At 37.1% G+C, this 18,211-nt stretch overlaps 1 protein-coding gene across 10 annotated transcripts in view; it reads right to left on the reverse strand.

The window, feature by feature from the left end:
• LOC120758783 (cadherin-12) overlaps positions 1 to 18,211 on the reverse strand; it is a 578,611-nt gene that overhangs the window by 205,291 nt on the left and 355,109 nt on the right. Inside the window, exon 1 of one of the 10 annotated variants that reach the window (XM_040077475.2) lies at positions 12,551 to 12,577. The exons of the other annotated variants lie outside the window; for them this stretch is intronic. The gene's annotated coding sequence lies outside the window, so the exon portion shown is untranslated. Of the gene's footprint in view, positions 1 to 12,550; positions 12,578 to 18,211 lie in introns of those variants that run through there. 10 annotated transcript variants of the gene reach the window in all.

An 18,211-nucleotide genomic window follows, 5' to 3' on the forward strand; every position in this document is an offset into this window, starting at 1 on the left:
AGAAGACTGGTAGAAGAGGATCAATGGGAGTGGTGATATTTTCTACTTAATCTCTCTGTCACTCACCTTCTCACCCCCCACACACCTCTTTTTTTTAATATTTCTTTATTACTCACTTTCTCCCCCATATTAACTGTTAAATAACATCCATTCTTTTGACTTCAGCGTATGGTTTGCAACTTAATTGGGCAGAGACATCTCTCTAAAAAGTTTAAAAATCCCATTGTAATAAACAAATGTGCCAGTGCTTTGGGAGGATGAAACTTTTTAGCATAAATGATTTTGTTTTTTTCCTTATTTCTGCCTGAAAACATGCATATAAAACTGACTTTGCTAGTAGGCACTATAAAAAGCCAGTAGCAGGTAAAAAGAACTACTTGCCCCCCAACTTACAGAGATAAGGTGTATTGTTTTATTTGTTTACCACAATAAGCTACAAGAAAAGGTACAGTATTGAGTTTCTCCCCTTTGAACTTTCTCTAAATTATTAAAATACTCAACACTGAATGTTTCATGGCTCTTGCAGAAATAAACCAAACTGAAACTGTACAGTTTGCCTCAGAGGTGTGTTCTCCCATCCATGTATGCACATAGCCTCTATTAGCATTAATGAGAACTAGCCATGAATATGAATGAGAGATCAGACCCCTTAATTTGTTTAGATGAGACCAATTTTAATCAGTGTAAGCTAAAGCATAATTTTGCAGCATGCTTGTGTGGTTGGTGATTCAGCATGTTTTGAGGGTTTCATTTCATAACCCAGGAGTGCCTGTGTATGCTGAGAATATTTGAAACATAAGAATGTCAGAAGATTAGTCGGGAATATTATTCTCAGGGTACTTTGTCCCAGTGAGAAGAGGAGCCACAGCAATGTTGAGTGACATCGCAAAAGCAAACCAGGACAGAGAGCGACTGTTGAATGCCAGAAGCATGATTTTGCATTGAATCCTTACCACTAAAAAACTCTTAACAGCCATCATTGAGGTCTGTTAAGATAAATCATTGCTCTTGATCATTAAACACAGGTCAGTAAACTTATGTTCCTAGTAAATCTTTAAAATTTGTATTACCGCCTAACCTCACAGCAACCTCATAATAAGCCCAGTAAACACGTTTATTTAAACAAAACAAGCATCAAGAAAAATTATTTAAATGCACTACAAAAAAGGAAAAAAAAAAAAAAAAACCAACAAAACAAAACAAAAAAACCTAAAACACAAAATACAAGGTGAGACCAAATATCTGCTCAGAGACAAACTTATGATACTGTGCCCCTCATTTGAAAATGACTTTCAGTCTCAAAACCCAAAAAGCAACTTTTATGTCAAATATACTATCTTTCTACTGCTTCATCTTTTACTGGTAATCATTTTCCTAACTCTCATCAATGCCACTGTGTGGAGATCAGATTTTTTTTGGAGACACAGAACTCTGAAGGCATTATCTGCCTAATGAAAAAAAAAAAAAAAGATGCACAGACAGATAAATACAGTAGCGCCTTTTTTTTTTTTTTTTTTCTTCCCCCCTTCAAGAGAAAATACAAGATATGGCCCCAAACTGAAGACATATACGTGTGTGTAAAGGACAAGAAACTGTACCCGTATAGATGTACCTATAAAAGAGACCACCAGTGCAGATCCATTTGGAAGACGATGATCCGTGGTTTTCATTAGGTTATTTTGTTAATCTTTCCTTCAAGGTTTCACATTATTGGTGCTCAAACCATCTATTTGACAAATGCAACATTTCATTTCTAAGAGGTTTCAGTTATTTTGCTTTATGAGGTTCTGTGTTAAGCCATGAGTAACTTGTAAAGATCATCCTAAATAAAGGTCTAGTATAACCTTGTACTATCCCCCATAAGTTAGCCACTCTGAAACACAGAGAATCAACTGAAAATTTTAAAAAAAAAGTTCTAAAAATATCCTCATGTTCTGTTTTTCCTGCCTTATTTCCACAATGAACACAGAGCTTTTCCTACGGAATTCAGCATGAGGCCAGAAGAATATAACCAGTAATTGACACAGATACACAATGCTTCCATTTCAAGAGACATTATTTTTAGTACAACTGATGGAAAAGTAAGGCGGCCACCCAGAAAACTGGATTATTTCATTCTAACATGTTGCATAACTCTCAATATCTCAGTGGGGAAGAGGAGAGAGAAAAATTGTATAAATGCACATGTAGACATTCATTCTCTGCTGTGTACATGTAAATTGCTAAACACTTGGAGATCTACAATTTAAGATGCAGTCTTAGGATAATTTATGAAAGGAATCATGAACATGTGACAAAAAAACACTTTGTAAAGGCAATTAACACATGGATTTCAAAAGAAAGTGCATTTTCCTCTTATATATAAACAATTTTACTTATTGATTTATTCCAAATGTGCATTCCACCATAATAAACAAGATGAAAAAGAGAAATACCCCACTGGGGTACTTTTTTATCTTGGTAAAAAATAGGGTTTTTTTAAGGCAGGCAACCTGTTGGATTACTGATTTCTTCAAGCAAAACCAGTTTTTGGAAGTCAATAATGATACTGATATTGAAATTTAAATGCAAGAAATAATAGAAAGGTGTCTGAGATATCTGTTTGGATTAAATAATTTCAAAACATATTGCAGAGTATGGATAGAGAAGAGAAAACTGGAGAGTGGAGTTAAGCATCTTTATCAGAGACGATGCTTGGTAAATTATTACCATATTATTGTTATTACATAGGTACAAAAGTATGAAAATAAAAGATTGTTATAGGCATTTTCCAAGTGAATAATATTTTGCTGCTACCTAAATTCATGTAATATTTATAAGATAAGAACTTATTTCCATGAGTCTTAGCATCTGAGGGAAAGCAAGCTGCAATATGTAGTTACTAAAAAGACTCCATAGTTTATCATGACTGGGAATAAACACAAACTGTCAAATTTTAAACTGATCCCAGCTGGATATCATGTTACACATTTGTAAAGTTATATAAATTCTATCTCTGATAATCCTCAAATAAAATATATGCACAAATACATTAACTTCAAGGTCACAAAATAATTTCTAATATTATTTTGTTCTCTTTTCTGGGCCAATCTATGTTCCACATCAAATTCAGCACATCTGCACAACATTCCAGAAACCTTCCAACTTCGAAGTGTAGTACCCAAGATATATATGATGGTATTCGACCTGAATCTTCAAATTTTATTTATTTACATGTTGCCTCTGTAGTCAGTGAAAGGAATCTCATGTTTAGCTCTCTGGGCAGTTAAAACAGACCTCCAATAAAACACATCAAAATGAAACTTCATTGTAGTGAAAATTTAGCTGCCAGCAACAGCTCCTAGATTAAATAACCTAATCTCTCTAGTACCTCTGTAATTCACAGGGTGAATTACCTTACCATCATCTTTTAATTGAGTTATTGGAGGATTTAGCACTACTGAAAGGCAAAAATGAAGATCCTATTCTGTTCAGTGTAAGTAAAAGTAGACAGAAACATCCAAGGGAACTTTCAGTGTTTGCTGATCAGGTGCTTAGTCACAGACCTATGAAGCAGAAAATTCTACATACAGAACTGAGTATTTTCTTTCTAGTGTGCTCCTGTATTAAGTAAAACTGTTTAGAGAGAAAGATATCAGTAAAATTCCCTCCGTCAGTATTGTATATTTGCTACAGAATAAATCTAAAAGATGGTACTTTACTCTAAAGGGGGCAGTTTGAATGAAATCCAATAGTCATTGCTAAAAAAAACAAAACAAAACAAAAACAAACTCACCCTTTTCTAAATAACTTTGCTTGGATTGTCCTCTCTCACTTAATATAAATACTTCAAATGTAGTTTTTCTTTTTATACCTTTCAAAATCTCTTGTCAAGAAAGTCTTCATCTGATCAGTAAAATATTTATTCTAACTCTTTATGAAACTTTTGAAGGTTCATTCATTTCTTCAATTCCTATTGTAACAAAGACTTAAAAAACATCTTTACAAAATACACATGGGTAATAATGCATGGAATTTTATCTGTACTTTCCTCTTCATCTCTTTTACAGAATCACAGAATCACAGCATTTTTTAGTTTGGAAGAGACCTTCAAGATCATCAAGTCCAACCCATCTCTAATACCTCAACTAGACCATGACACCAAGTGCCACATCCAGTCTTTTTTTAAACACATCTAGGGATGGTGACTCCACCACCTCTCCAGGCAAGCCATTCCAGTACTTTATCACTCTTTCAGTGAAAACCTTTTTCCTAATATCCAGCCTATATCTCCCTTGTTGCAGCTTGAGACTGTGTCCTCTTGTTCTGTCTGTTGTTGCCTGAAGAAAGAGACCAACCCCCAGCTGACCACAGCCACCCTTCAGGAAGTTGTAGAGAGTGATAAGGTCACCTCTGAGTGTCTTTTTCTCCAGGCTGAACAACCTCAGCTCCCTCACTCATTCTTCATATGGCTTGTGTTCCAAGCCCCTCACCAGCCTCGTTGCCCTCCTCTGGACGTGCTCAAGCATCTCAATGTCCTTCCTAAACTGAGGGGCCCAGAACTGGACACAGCACTGAGGTGTGTATAAGACCACTGCCGAGTGCAGGGGAAGAATGACCTCCCTGCTCCTGCTGGCCAGACCAGACCTGATCCAGACCAGGTGGCCTCTTGGCCACCTGGGCACACTGCTGGCTCATGTTCAGCTGCTGTCACCAGCGCCCCCAGGTCCCTTTCCTCCTGGGCACTTTCCAGCTACACTGTCCCCAGCCTATAACGTTGCAGGGAGTTATTGTGGCCAAAGTGCAGGACTCGACACTTGGACTTATTAAACTTCGTCTTGTTAGATTCTGCCCATCTGTCCAACTGTTCCAGGTCTTTCTGCAAAGCCCTTCGTCCTTCCAACAGGTCGACACACGCTCCCAGCTTAGTGTCATCTGCAAATTTACTAATGAAAGACTCCATGCCTTCATCCATGTCATCAATAAAAATACTGAACAGAACTGGCCCCAGCACAGACCCCTGAGGGACACCACTGGTGACTGGTCGCCAGCTGGATGCAGGATCGTTCACCACCACTCTCTGGGCCCAGCCATCCAGCCAATTCCTAACCCAGCGAAGAGTGCTCTTGTCCAAGCCACGAGCTGCCAGCTTATTTAAGAGACAATGGGAGACAGTGTCAAAGGCTTTGCTGAAGTCCAAATAGACAACATCCACAGCCTTCCCTTCATCCACCAGGTGGGTCACCTGGTCATAAAAGGTGATCAGGTTGGTCAAACACGACCTACCCCTCCTAAACCCATGCTGGCTGGGTCTGATACCCTGGCCATCCTGTAAGTTCTGTGTGATGGCACTTAATAGAAACTGTTCCATTATTTTGCCAGGTACTGAGGTCAGACTGACTGGTCTATAATTTTATTTATGCTACTCTCTAAATAACTTACGGTTGTGACCATCCCTCTGTGATTAAATTAAGCCATAATTCCATCAAAATATTTAGACAATAAAAGTAGTGCAGTTGCCTAACATAAACAAAAAATAATTAAAAAATAATTAACAAAGTAAAAAAAAAAATTAGTCAACTGCTTATTTTAAAATTAACAAGTAATTCAATGGCAAAAACTTAATGAGAAAAAATACTCACTAACATGGCACCAAGAAAAGTTCATAAAGATTTGCAGCCTCTCTGAAGAGAATTCACATCACAGCAAAACTAATGATTATCTTTTCATAAATTTTGTGCAGAGACAAATTTTTCTTTTCCATCAATTTTTATAGATTGGCCTAATCACCATAACTAATGTTAGATCAATTAGATATACATGAAATAATCAACTGAGCAGTTCTCATACCTGATGCAAACCACCTTTCCCTTCCATTCCTTCTTTCCTTGTAAGTGGGTAGAGGGAAGGGAAGGAAGGGAAGGAGGGAAGGAGGGGAAGGGAATGGAAGGGAAGCCTTCCTTTCTTTTTCCTTTCCTTAAGGGAACGGTCTTGTCTTTTCCTTTCCTTTCCTTTCTTTCCTTTCCTTGAATTCCTGTCTTCCTTTCCTTTCCTTTCCTTTCCTTTCCTTTCCTTTCCTTTCCTTCTTTCCTTTCCTTTTCCTTTCCTTTCCTTCTTCCTTTCTTTCCTCTCTCTTTATGTACAATTGTAAACTAAGTTGAAATTTATGACTTTGGCTTTAGGTAGCTGGATGCACCTCTGCAAAAATCAATGTCCACTGAAATTTAAAGCAGGGCATGAGGGCCCTACTGGGAAAGACTTGAGGGTCACAGATATGCTACCACATGGCACAGAACCAAAAGAACACTTCCCAGTGTTAATGGGAAAAAAGAGGTTAAAGTCTTCGGTGTCCTGGATCCTTTTCAACCATTTGCAGAAACCTATTACTGAGTAACTAATATACTCCTCAAAAATCACAAAAGTAGGAATTTGTCTCCAGTGTACAGAAAAAAATCACAAATTCTCACTCAACCTGCCAATGCATTTGGGTACAGAGATTTATTATCGTCCTGAGTAAATTAGGTTAAATTCAGTCAGACTGGTAAAAACAAAACAAAACAAAACAGTCTGAAATGAATAATTCTTAATCAAAATTTTGCATGAAATCCTGCATATAATTTTCCAACTGCTCTTTTCTATAGAAAATAATTTAAAGTATCAGAAATCAGAGCAATCTTTGATTTACAACTTTGGCCAATTTTGTCTTGAATTTTGCAGCTATTTTTCACAGGCTAACTTTACAATAACTTTTGGGATGAAAAAGACAAAACTAATAAATAAAAAAGTAATGATACAAAGTGTGTATGTAGTGCTTAGAGTTATGAAACAGACTTTAGAGGAAGGTGCAACTACTCACCACCTATTGGAGACATGGTGATGGCACAAGGAAGAAAAGGAAATATTTTTATATCTTTTCTTTCTCTGTTAATAGAGAACACACTTTTCAGAGCTGTTTCGTACTGAAATTTTGAACTGGAAAACTGTACAACTCCATATGCTCACATATTTTTACTAGCAAATCAGTTATGTGTGGCTTTAAATTAAGCATGTCAGTCGACTTAGTGTACTCATTAGTGCTTGTTACATGCTTAAATAGGCTTGGAAGTCTTTTTGGTTAAAGAATCTTAATATCTTACAGCAACAAGCACAAGTAGTAGTTTATGAATAACTATGAAAATAACCCCGGGAATTTCAGATGTGAAAAGCCTCCAGGCACTTCATTTAAAGGTAATACGGATGAAATAAAGAAACTACCTTCTAATGAAAAAGAAATAAAAATTTACATGAGAACAGTTTCAATTCTTAGTGATCCACAGTTTCTCAGTTCTAATGCATTACTGTCTTCCAGTCTGTACACCAGTAGATGTTAATTGCATTTGCTATCCAAGCAGTTGCATACACACAATCATACCAACACAAAGATTTGTTGATACTAAATGAAATCAGAATCTTCCATCACAACATAATAAAGTTCCATAGTGAGCTGTAACTTAATTGTTACCAATGCCTATCACACCACAGATACAAACTGCTGTCCCAGGCAACTGCTTACCATGGCTCTTGATTAACCACATCTGAATGTGCAAAATTCTAGGTTTATGACCTTTGGAAAAAGGGGCAGTCAATTCTGGAGGACAAAAGGATGTTGTGAGGTTGTTCAGAGAGAAAATTAGAAGAGTCAAAACCCACGCAGAACTTAAATATGACTATGGCTAAAAAATACAGTTAAAAATATTTCTATCAATACATCACAAACAAAAGGAGGGCTAAGGAGAATCTCCATTGATTATTGGATGGGAGAAAAAATGTAATGACAAAAGATGAGTAAAGGTCTGATGTACTTAATGGTACTTCTTTGCCTCAGTTTTTATGGTAAGAGCAGTTGTTCTCCTGGTACCCAGTCCCTTGAGCTGGAAAACAGGCATAAGGAGCAAAATGAACCCCCATAACACATGGGGAAATGGTCAGTGACCTGCTATACCACTTAGTCACACACAGGTCTCGGGTGGCTGGAATCAACACAAGGATACTTAAGAAGCTGGCAGAAATGCTCACCAAACCACTTTCCATTATCTTCTTGGTTAACTGGAAAGATCCTAGTAGTCTGCCGTTTGGCGAGTGCGATGCCCCTCTATAAAAAGGGTTGGAAGGGGGTTCTGGAGAACTACAGACCTATCAGCATAACTTCAGTGTCACTAAAAGGAATGGAGCAGATCATCTTAAACGTTATCACATAACATGTACAGATCAACCAGGTGTTCAGGCCTAGAAAGCATGGGTTTAGAAAAGGCAGGCCCTGTGTGACCAAACAGATCTCCTGTCCATGGCTGTTGCTGTGTGTTATTTGTTTTCATATTGTATTTCATTTTTATTTTGGGTTTTATGTTGTAATGGTTTGTCCTGCACTCCCCTGTTCTCCTGGAAAATGTAATATCTTGAGGTTTATCCCTGCCCCAATTCCCTGTCCATCCTCCCACACTCCTCCCAGTCCCCTTCTATGGGCCCTGTCTGTCATTCGGCTGCTCCACCCAGCTTCTGGAGAGTTCGGGTAAAGGCATCGAATGATAGGGCAAGAGCCGAGGAGGTTCCTCCCTTTATGTTCCCCATCGGTTCCTTTGAATGTCCCTCCAACCCTGTTCCACTCCCACCTTATCCCTCATTGGGTGTTGGTTTGTCCCTCTTTAGCCCCTCCCCTGCATATAAGCCCAAGACACATGAGGTCTAGAATGACTTAATTCGGGCTGCAGTCTGGGGCAGAAGCCCAAACAGGACGGAACAAAGGCTGAATAAAAGACCTTGGATTTTCCTCCGGATCAAGTCTGGCTCCTTTCCTCCACCGCCAATGGGGTCTCTCTCTCGTGATAAGGGGAAAAAGCCCTCCGCCACCTCCCAGGTTTTTAGGACCCAGGGGAGTTCTGTCTTGCTGCTCGTCTTGAGCTAGCCTGGGCAAAATGGAGCTGGGAGCTCCAACAGAGACGAGCGACACGTGGCAATTCAATACCCATGGTGGATGAGGGAAAGGCTCTGGATGTTTTCTACCTGGACTTTAGTAAATCCTTTGACACTCTCTCACACCATTCTCCTGGAGAAACTGGCTACTCAGGGATTGGACAGATCCACAGTTTTCTGGGTAGAAAATTGGGTGGATGGCTGAGCTTGAAAAATGCTGGTGAATGTGGTTACATCCAGCTGGTGGTCAGATCACTAGTGGGGCTCCTGAGGGCTCAGTTTTGGGGTTAGTCCTGTTAAATATTCTGAGAGGGGATTGAGCACACCCTCAGTCATTTGCAGATGTCACCAGTTTGGGCAGCAGTGTTATCTGCTGGAGTGCTCTGCAGAGGGATCTGGACAGGCTGGATCAATGGGACAAAGCCACTTAAATGAGGTTCAACTAGGCCAAGTGCAAGGTCCAGCACTTAGATCACAACTTCCTGCAGCACTACAGGCTGTGGGACAGAGTGGCTGGGAAGCTGCTCAGAAGGAAAGTACCTGGGAGTGCTGGTTGACCACCAGGTGAACATGATCCAACATGTGCCCAGAAGGCCAAGAAGGCCAATGGCATCGTGGCCTGTACCAGCACTAGTGTGGCCAGCAGGACCAGGACAGTATTTATCCCCCAGTATTCAGCAAGGTAAGGCCACACCTCAAATCCTGTGTTCTGTTCCATGACTCTCACAGCAAGAAAGACATTGAAGTGCTGGAGCATGTTCAGAGAAGAGCAATGGAGATGGGGAAGGGTTTGGAACATGAAACTTGTGAGGAATGGCTGAGGGGGCTGGGGTCGTTTACCCTGGAGAAAAAGAGGCTCAAAGGAGGACTTACCACTCCTTACAACTACCTGAAGGGGGTTGTTGTGAGATTAGGGTGGGTCTTTTCTTCCAAATAACAAGTGGTAGAGGAATAAGAAATGGCTTCAAGTTGCATCAGAAGAGGGTTTGTTTGGATATTAGGAAAAACTTCTTCATGGAAAGTGCTGTCAAGCACTGGAACAGGCTACCCAAGGAAGTGATGGAGTCACCAACACTGGAGGTATTTAAAAGACTTGTAGATGTAGCATTTTGGGCCATGATTTAGTGTCAGTTTAGTAAGGTTTGTGGTTGGACTTGATGATCACAATGGTCTTTTCCAACCTAAATGATTCTGTTTCTATCATTTCTACTTGCATCATTTCCTGATGCCTATGAGATGATGGATATCATGCTACTTATTTTCACTTTTTTGGGGAAAAAAAATCTCTTTAGTAGTTTCAAATCTACAGCTCTCACCATGACAGTTTAATGTTTTTTAAAGCCCAAAATGCAAAATAATTTCAGTTTGCCTGAAATATATTTTCTGAGTTTCTCTTTGTATTTAATATTTTGCCAACTTGAATGTGTTTTGTCCCTTGACATATGTCTATATTTGGACATAATATCTTCGACAATCATAATTTTAACATTGTGTTACAGAGTTGATGAATTACCAGCAACCCATTGATATTCAAATGTTCATGAAACCAAATGTAATACGAGGAATTTTTTGTTGGTTAAATGTGTTGACTTATTTCGAAAAGCCTTGTATTTTTTGAATTTCCTTACACACATCAAATTAAAAAAAATGAACTCTCCTTTATGGTACACATGCAAATGAACATTCTCTTACAAGCTCCTGTATTTTGTCTTGCTTTGGAAAGGCATGGATATGTTCTTGGCTAGCTCTTCTATGCAGCTACACTTCTATCCCCCAAAAAATCTTCAAAATTCAGGAACTGGAAAAGTGGAACAGAAGATTGTGGAATACTTGGTCAACCTAAAAATTTGGGTTCTGTTTGAAGTTTGTCTCAGAGACCCTGCTTAGACTCCAAATGTTCAACACTATCTTCATGCAGGGTCAGCAGTGTAGTCCAAGCTTTTCATATAAGCACATTATCTCTGGAAATCTCTGCTTTCCTGCCTCTCTCATTTTGAGATACCTTTGACAGAAACTCCCCATTAAGCTCTGGGAAGCTCTGAGTTCCTGAATTTTCAATTCCAAAAGGCAGTTGGAAGAAATTATATGGCATTTTTCACATAGGAGAAAACCTTTTCTTTCTAGTCTCTTCCAGATGAAGTATTTCAAAACTATACAGGCAACTGGTACTACATGTTTCAGAAAGAGTGAGATTTAATTTTGTCTTTTAACATTTTGCTTATGAGAACCTAGAATTCTCCAATTAAAGTTTGGAATGTAATCTGATTCTCTGTCTGCTCCCTTGAGATTATGTAGGAAATCAATTAATGCATTCACCTTAGCATAATACTTAACTGGTGAATAAAAAAAAAAAAAAAAGATTTGTTGTTTCCTTTATATGCTTCTTGAAGAAGACACGGGACTGCAGAAGATGCCTTGAGTAAACTTACAGTGGTATTAGGGAGGCAGCTTATATAACTGCTTTGTTTGCCTTTATAAATCTGAATTGGATCATCACCCCTTTCACAGGATAGGCTTCAGATTTCCGTGTTCTCACTTTTGGCAGTGGCCTTGCAAATTTAAGTGTGACATAAGGATTGAATCTGGTTATCAGATTGCACTGCAAATATACCTCTTTAAAGTATACAAAGATACTGAAACTTCATTACTATTGACTGATTGAGGCAGCTAGTACCTGTCACTTCATAGAGTCCTTTATTTTATATTCCTTAAGGATAGGGTAACCATGGTGTCAATTTTTGGATTTGAATTTTTAAAGTTAAGTGCACTAAGGAAATTCACATATGCTTACTGCTAAAACCAACATCTAACATATTATCAAACATATTACCATACTCTTCCCGTTTTTTTTTTGTTGTTGTTTTGTTTTGTTTTGTTTTGTTTTTGCTTTTGTTTTTGTTTTTTCTTTTCTTTTAACTCTACTCTTGTGGTTAAGGGGAATCAACGAGTTTAAGCTGTGAGCCTGGAAGTGACATACAGAGTAATTTACTCATCTATTTCCCTCTCATTCTCATCAAGAAGAAAGAACATCATTACTGACGGCAATTATCAGGATGACAGCAAGTTGCTGCCACATCAAAATAAAGGAACATTATGGGATTTGAAGTTTAGAGGGTCTAAAATTAAGAAAAGGACTTGAAGTAGTATAAAGGAGCATGGGTTTGTACTTTGAGTACTTCAGTGTCTCTCTTATGGTGACCACTACTTTTCTTTCTAGAATTTAATATAAAAAAGGGGAATGAATAATGCTAGCTTATTTGCCATTTTTAATAATTTAATAATTTGTTTCCTTCCTGAAAGGGGGAACCATGAGCTGCAATTACTACCTCTTCCCTCTTGAGTGATACATTTACAGTTATTCCAACTCTGGTGTTGAGTTGAGTATGGTTAATACTCATTGAGTTGGTTGAGTATGGTTAATAGTAATATGAGATACACTTTAATTCTTCCTAGTTTCTGCACTAGGCATTAGAGAACCAGAGTTAGAAGAACTGCCTAAGGGCTTAATCCACCTCACTGGGAAGTCAATAAGAAAACTCAGGTTCACATCACTGGGACTTGAATTAGTCCTAAATACACAGGGAAAAAAAAAAAAAAAATCATCTGATGGTACAGACCTTACCTTCAGTTTACAATTCAAACAGAATCCTTATGAGCATGGAGAAGTTAGATCTAGCAGTAGGGATTCTCTGGAATTTATTCTGAAGTTACTCTAAGCAAGTAGTTGGAGAAGCTAGAAATTGAAGAGATACTATCAATGATGAGGACTTGTATTGATAACAACACAGAGAAAGTTATGGCCAATTATTACCACAAGCATTATATAAACCATTTAATTTGCAGTGTCTTACAAAAATTAATGTTAATAGGAACTGTGGAATAAACAGATTGATGCCCAATATGTTCTTTTAATACAAATCCATAAAAGGTTAAGAAAGGTCTCTTGCATTAACAACTTCACATATAATGAATTCAAATCCAGTTATTAAACTTAGGGCAGTTATAGTCTTATAGAGAGGATGGAGAATCTTGACTTAAAGTATTAAAAGTTAAAGGAGTTAAAAAAAAAAAAAAAAAATCAGTGTCCTTCATACTATATTCAGATTTTGATTTTTGTACAGGAAAGACTACTGCCTGCTTCCACATGTTTTCTGGAATATAATGAGTCTCAGAGAGAATAAGCACTGTGCTTCTTACTCCTCCTCTGTAAAACTGGATTAATGCTCTCTCATGTTTGACTTATTCCAGTCCTGATGGAGTCTGAAGAAAAAAACTCAGCTCAGTAAAGCAATAGTACAGAGAGAATCTTTATATGGGGCATGGCATATAGGATGACACACATTGTCTTCATCCTTGCCTAATGGGTAAATCATCATCTCACTTCTACTCTGTTTTCTGACTACTTTCTCTATTTTAATACAGATTACATGAGGATTAAACGGCTACTGAACTTTTGTGCAGGACAACATAAAACCAGTTTCTTCTTAGTGATCACATGTTGTAGAGGTTGAAGTTAATGAACATAAAATAGTCTACATGAATTAAAATAGACGCATAAGTCTCTGCTGTGGTTAGAATATTCTTTTTTTTTTCCCCAGGAAAATGATCTTTTACACTAAAAGCTTCATGCTGTCTTCATCACTGTATGGTTTCTGTATTAGTGTACTCATGTCTCAAGGTTTCAGTGGAAAAACTCAGTGGCAAAACAATACAAGACAATTGTGATAAACAAAGAAAGTACACAGTCTCCTCATACCTTTAAATTTTCAAGAATTCATAGCTGGTTTTTTTATGACTTTGCTTCACAGAAGTGATTATGACACTGATCAACATAGTAAGGAACAACATGTTGTCAAGACATACTACAAAGACAGCTTCTCCTTGGTTTTACTTTCTTTTTCAAAAATGGGAGTATCAGATCTTGATCCAGTATCACTGAAATAAATATAACACATGCTTCATGGAATCAGTATGATAACCATTTTTATGGTATCATTTAAAAGTAAATAGCTACTTCAAAGTTAGTGCACTTGATAAAACTTATTTAAGGAATTGTCCCAGCATGTCATTGACCTCAGTTAACAGTTTTTAGTGATGAGATATAAGCAGCATGTCTAGACACCCAGGCACACAACATTTTATAATTTCTTTCACTTACCTTACCATAATAATTCAATTTGAAGTAGCAGAAAATGCTGATGTGATTCTACCAGATAGATATTGACATTAGCTGTTCTTATGGAAACTTATAATACTATGGAATAACCTCACTGAAGTCACTTGATTTAGTTGTTATGTTTTAGACATGATATATTGATAAGACTTCATATGCTGCATGAAGTTTCAAGGTGCATTTTCAAACTGCAATGCTAATGTAAGCCAAATGGTCTTCATAAAGAAAGCCCTATAAAAATTTCAATTTGAATATAATAGAAAAAAATTATGAGAGAGCAATGCTTTGGCTTTGGCAGAAATGATTTTAAGAAATACCATCTTACTGAAATGATACTGTCAGACTAAATGGTCTGTCTACTCTATTGTACCTCATTAGTTCTAGGTAAAGTTCAGTATTTTATAGCAAAGAAAAAATTAAGATATCCATTGAACATAGGATTTTTATTTTGAGACAAGCTTTAACTTGCCACTACTTTTACCCACAAATGTGGTATTTATGTAAATGTATACATCACAAGAAGTTGTACTGGGTAGAGGGTTAGATAAAGTTATTCTTGTCTGTGATCCGGATACGCAAAGCAACCACATGGAGACCAGAGATTTGCAGGGCAGAGCTGTTCCTCAGAGAGAGCCCAAGGCTGAACCAACACCAAGAGCCTCTCTGCCTATTTCTTGCTTTTTATACATTTGTGGGTCTGGCTGTGGATTGGCTTCTGGAGTTATCACCTCCCAGCCAAATGGCCAGACCAGCTGTCAGTTACAGTTGTTTTAAGGTTAGAAATATGCAAACAAAGGACAGGGAAAGATAAACAAAGGATTTGTTTATGTCACATGTGTGAGAAAAAGCGAAAACTGCTCCTAATATTGTACAGAAGCTAAAGAGACTGACTCCATCTTATGAACAATCAGAAGGCTTTAAAAAACTCAGTAAAACCAAGGTGACACTTGTCTGGTTAACATGAAACTGATGCTTTACCATTGTTTTAGCACGTAGGATAGAAGACCAGCAAAGGAAGCATTATCTCCCTCTGTGATTAAAGGAGCATAGATTTACTTCTTTCAGGATCTAAGCAAGCTTCAAAAAAGATGAACTAGTGTTACAGACACTCTACAGTCAGTCATCTGCAACACTGTAGCTTAGACATTTTAAAATTCTGTTCTTATCATAGGCAAATGCCAAGTCTTTTTCAAAAGAATCATTGCTGCTGACTTTTACAATGTTTCCTGCATTAATAGAGGATAGGATAGAAAATAAGCAAAAATAAAAAGGTATTATTTCTATTTTTTATTGTCTAAATTTGGTATTTTAAAGATGTCTGCAGACCCAATAAACAAGAATTGGTTTTCAGACAAAACAGAATATTCTACAGCACTTCCACTCTCTTTTAATCCCATGCAGTTGAATTAAACAAGAGAGAATTTCCTTTACTTATAGACTAAAAAAAAATTGCTTTTAAAATCCTTCATAACACGCTTCTAGTAAAAAAATATGCAGCCTGATCATCCAATGTTCAGTCACTGTTTGTCTTCATGGGGTGACTGTGAACACTATTTCTCAGGTTTCCTTCCATTTCTCAGGAAATGCCGTTTCCTTGCATTCAGGAGTCCACTTTGACTCCAAAAGCATTAACCCAGCCAGCTTGTGTTTCTTTCTGTACTGTCATGTAAGACATGCTCTACAAAAAATAAGGAACATTGACCTTGAAAGGAAAGGGGAAGGCAGGGGGAAAATAATAAATTCCGCAACCAAACCCATTCAACAGCCCAGACCAAGATCTAAGCTCTGTCAAAATGATTTCTTATTCCATTTTACTGAAGCAGTGCCATGCTTTATCACTTCTGAGTTCATGCCTTACAGCTGAGGCAGCCCACTTGAATTGGTAAGTTGTTTAGTTAAAGTATACACATGCTATTCACATTGTCAATATGATTTAAAAGGAAAGAACATTTTGCAGGTGAAATACAGCCCCGGATGCAAAAGGAAGCTGAAATCCAAAGCACTAGAGCACATATAATAATATGTTGCGTGTCTCACTATGTTCCTTCTCCTTCCCATTTACAGCAATACTATAGTCAGACACATGGCACTGGTGACTCTGGTGGAGGAGGCAGTATTAGATCTTCCAGGAGCTTTTGTTGAAGTCTCACAATCATAAGAAAAATTGGTCAGCTAATCTGGGCTAAATGTAATGTAGTACTACTTTCTGTTTCATTACATCACTGCATACACAATTACACACAAATTTCAGTACAATGTGAAGAACTGCTGAATTTGTTTTCTGACTATGCAGATGTTGAAACACTTATATTGTGAATTAAAAAAAAAAAAAAATTCTTTCCAAGTCACCAATGTTTACAAGTCATGCTCTGTTTACAACCAATAAAGTTTACACTCCATTACATATCTTCAGAAGTAGTTGTGCTTATTTATAAATATTTTTTATACAAGTAGGTTGAGTTGCTTGGCTTTTGCAGTCTAGCCAGATTGCTGCTTTGATAGATCAAGTATTTCCATACAGGCATATTTTATATATATATATATATATATATATTAGCAAAAGGCTCTGTATTAAAGAGCAAACCTTACTTTAAAAAGAATATTGGCTCAAACAGGAAGGAAATAAAAACGTTTCTCTCCTTGTAATTTGCAAATAAGGAAACCGGGATCCAGAATGCTTGAAATACCCTATAACTTAGTTTAATTTTATTTTATGTAATTGAAAATTTTTGTGAAGGCAATCTTGAAAGTTAAGCTCATTTTCTATTGCACTGCAGTAGAATACCAAACTCTATGCTTTTCATGTAAATTAACAACATTATCAGACTACAATGAATCTAAACACTCCTCCATCTGTACTTTGTGAAATATGAATAAATAAAAACTTGAAAGTAATGTAAATTATGTCCCTGACAAAGGATCCATAACATTCAGAACTAGGTCATAAGTGAATGCATTAGTGTTCAATATAATTCCATGTTAGGTTTTAATGTTCACCTTCTTCTCTTGTTCTTGCTGCCAATTGATTATCTTTCAGTAAAGTTTATACATTACCATTAAATGTTAATAATGCATAAATATTAAACATGCCATTGTAAAGTTAGCAACACTATTAATATCCCCAGTCTCTGCAGGCAATACTAGAAATTACTAGGATCAGTATCAATAGTCAGAATCATAAAAATCCTGTCTTTCTGGAATTGATAGCAATAGACGAAGTACAAGGTACAATGGATATTTAATATGGCCACATTTTCCTACAAAACTGGTGCCAGGAAAGAAAACACTTTTTAAACAAGATATTTCTCTTAATATTTCACTATTTTCTATCCTTTTGTCTATATGAAATACTTGTAAAATGCTGTAAAATCTTAAGGCACTGCATATTCTGAATAGTTTAGCAATATTTTGTTCTCTAGATTGTTAAAAAACAAAATCAAAACCCAAAAACAACAACAACAAAAAAACCCAACAACAACAAAAACACCAGTGAAGCATTGACAGGCAGAAATGTCACTGTCATATTCCCCACTGCCGATCCCTGTCAGGCAGGGCATTGTTTAAAAAGCAGACAAAGATTTAAATATGCATAGTTGCTCGAGATTTCAGTCCCACTAGGTGACAGCAACTAGCTAAAGTATACATGTGTGATAAGGTTTACACAGTCCCAAGGGTGCTAAATCATTGTGTTGGCTCAAATTTAGTTTTTAAGAGCTTTGTTGACTTCACAGCTGGTGAGTTGACGCTTTCTATCGCTCCACCACTTGGCAACAGATGCTTCTTACTCTGCACAGATGCTGAGTATCCACCCAACCCTAACATTAGCCTTGTGTTTTGAACTAATTGGGCCAACACAGTTGTAATTAAGATTTGAATAATTAGAAAACTAACATGATTACTTTCACAATTAATCCTTCTATTGTTGCATTACATTCTCTTTTGGACTATTCTGTAAAGGTCTTATTTCTTTGGGTCCTGCAAATCCATCAACCTTCTAAAGAATGGAATAAAACCGTATTTTGCCAATAATATTAATGACATTTTAAATGGCTGGTTTCACCCTAATTTAAAAGACTTATAGTGTGAATTAGAGTGTTCTGGTTTTGATTT

Source organism: Hirundo rustica, chromosome 1, assembly GCF_015227805.2.
Source record: "Hirundo rustica isolate bHirRus1 chromosome 1, bHirRus1.pri.v3, whole genome shotgun sequence".
NCBI lineage: Eukaryota > Metazoa > Chordata > Aves > Passeriformes > Hirundinidae > Hirundo > Hirundo rustica.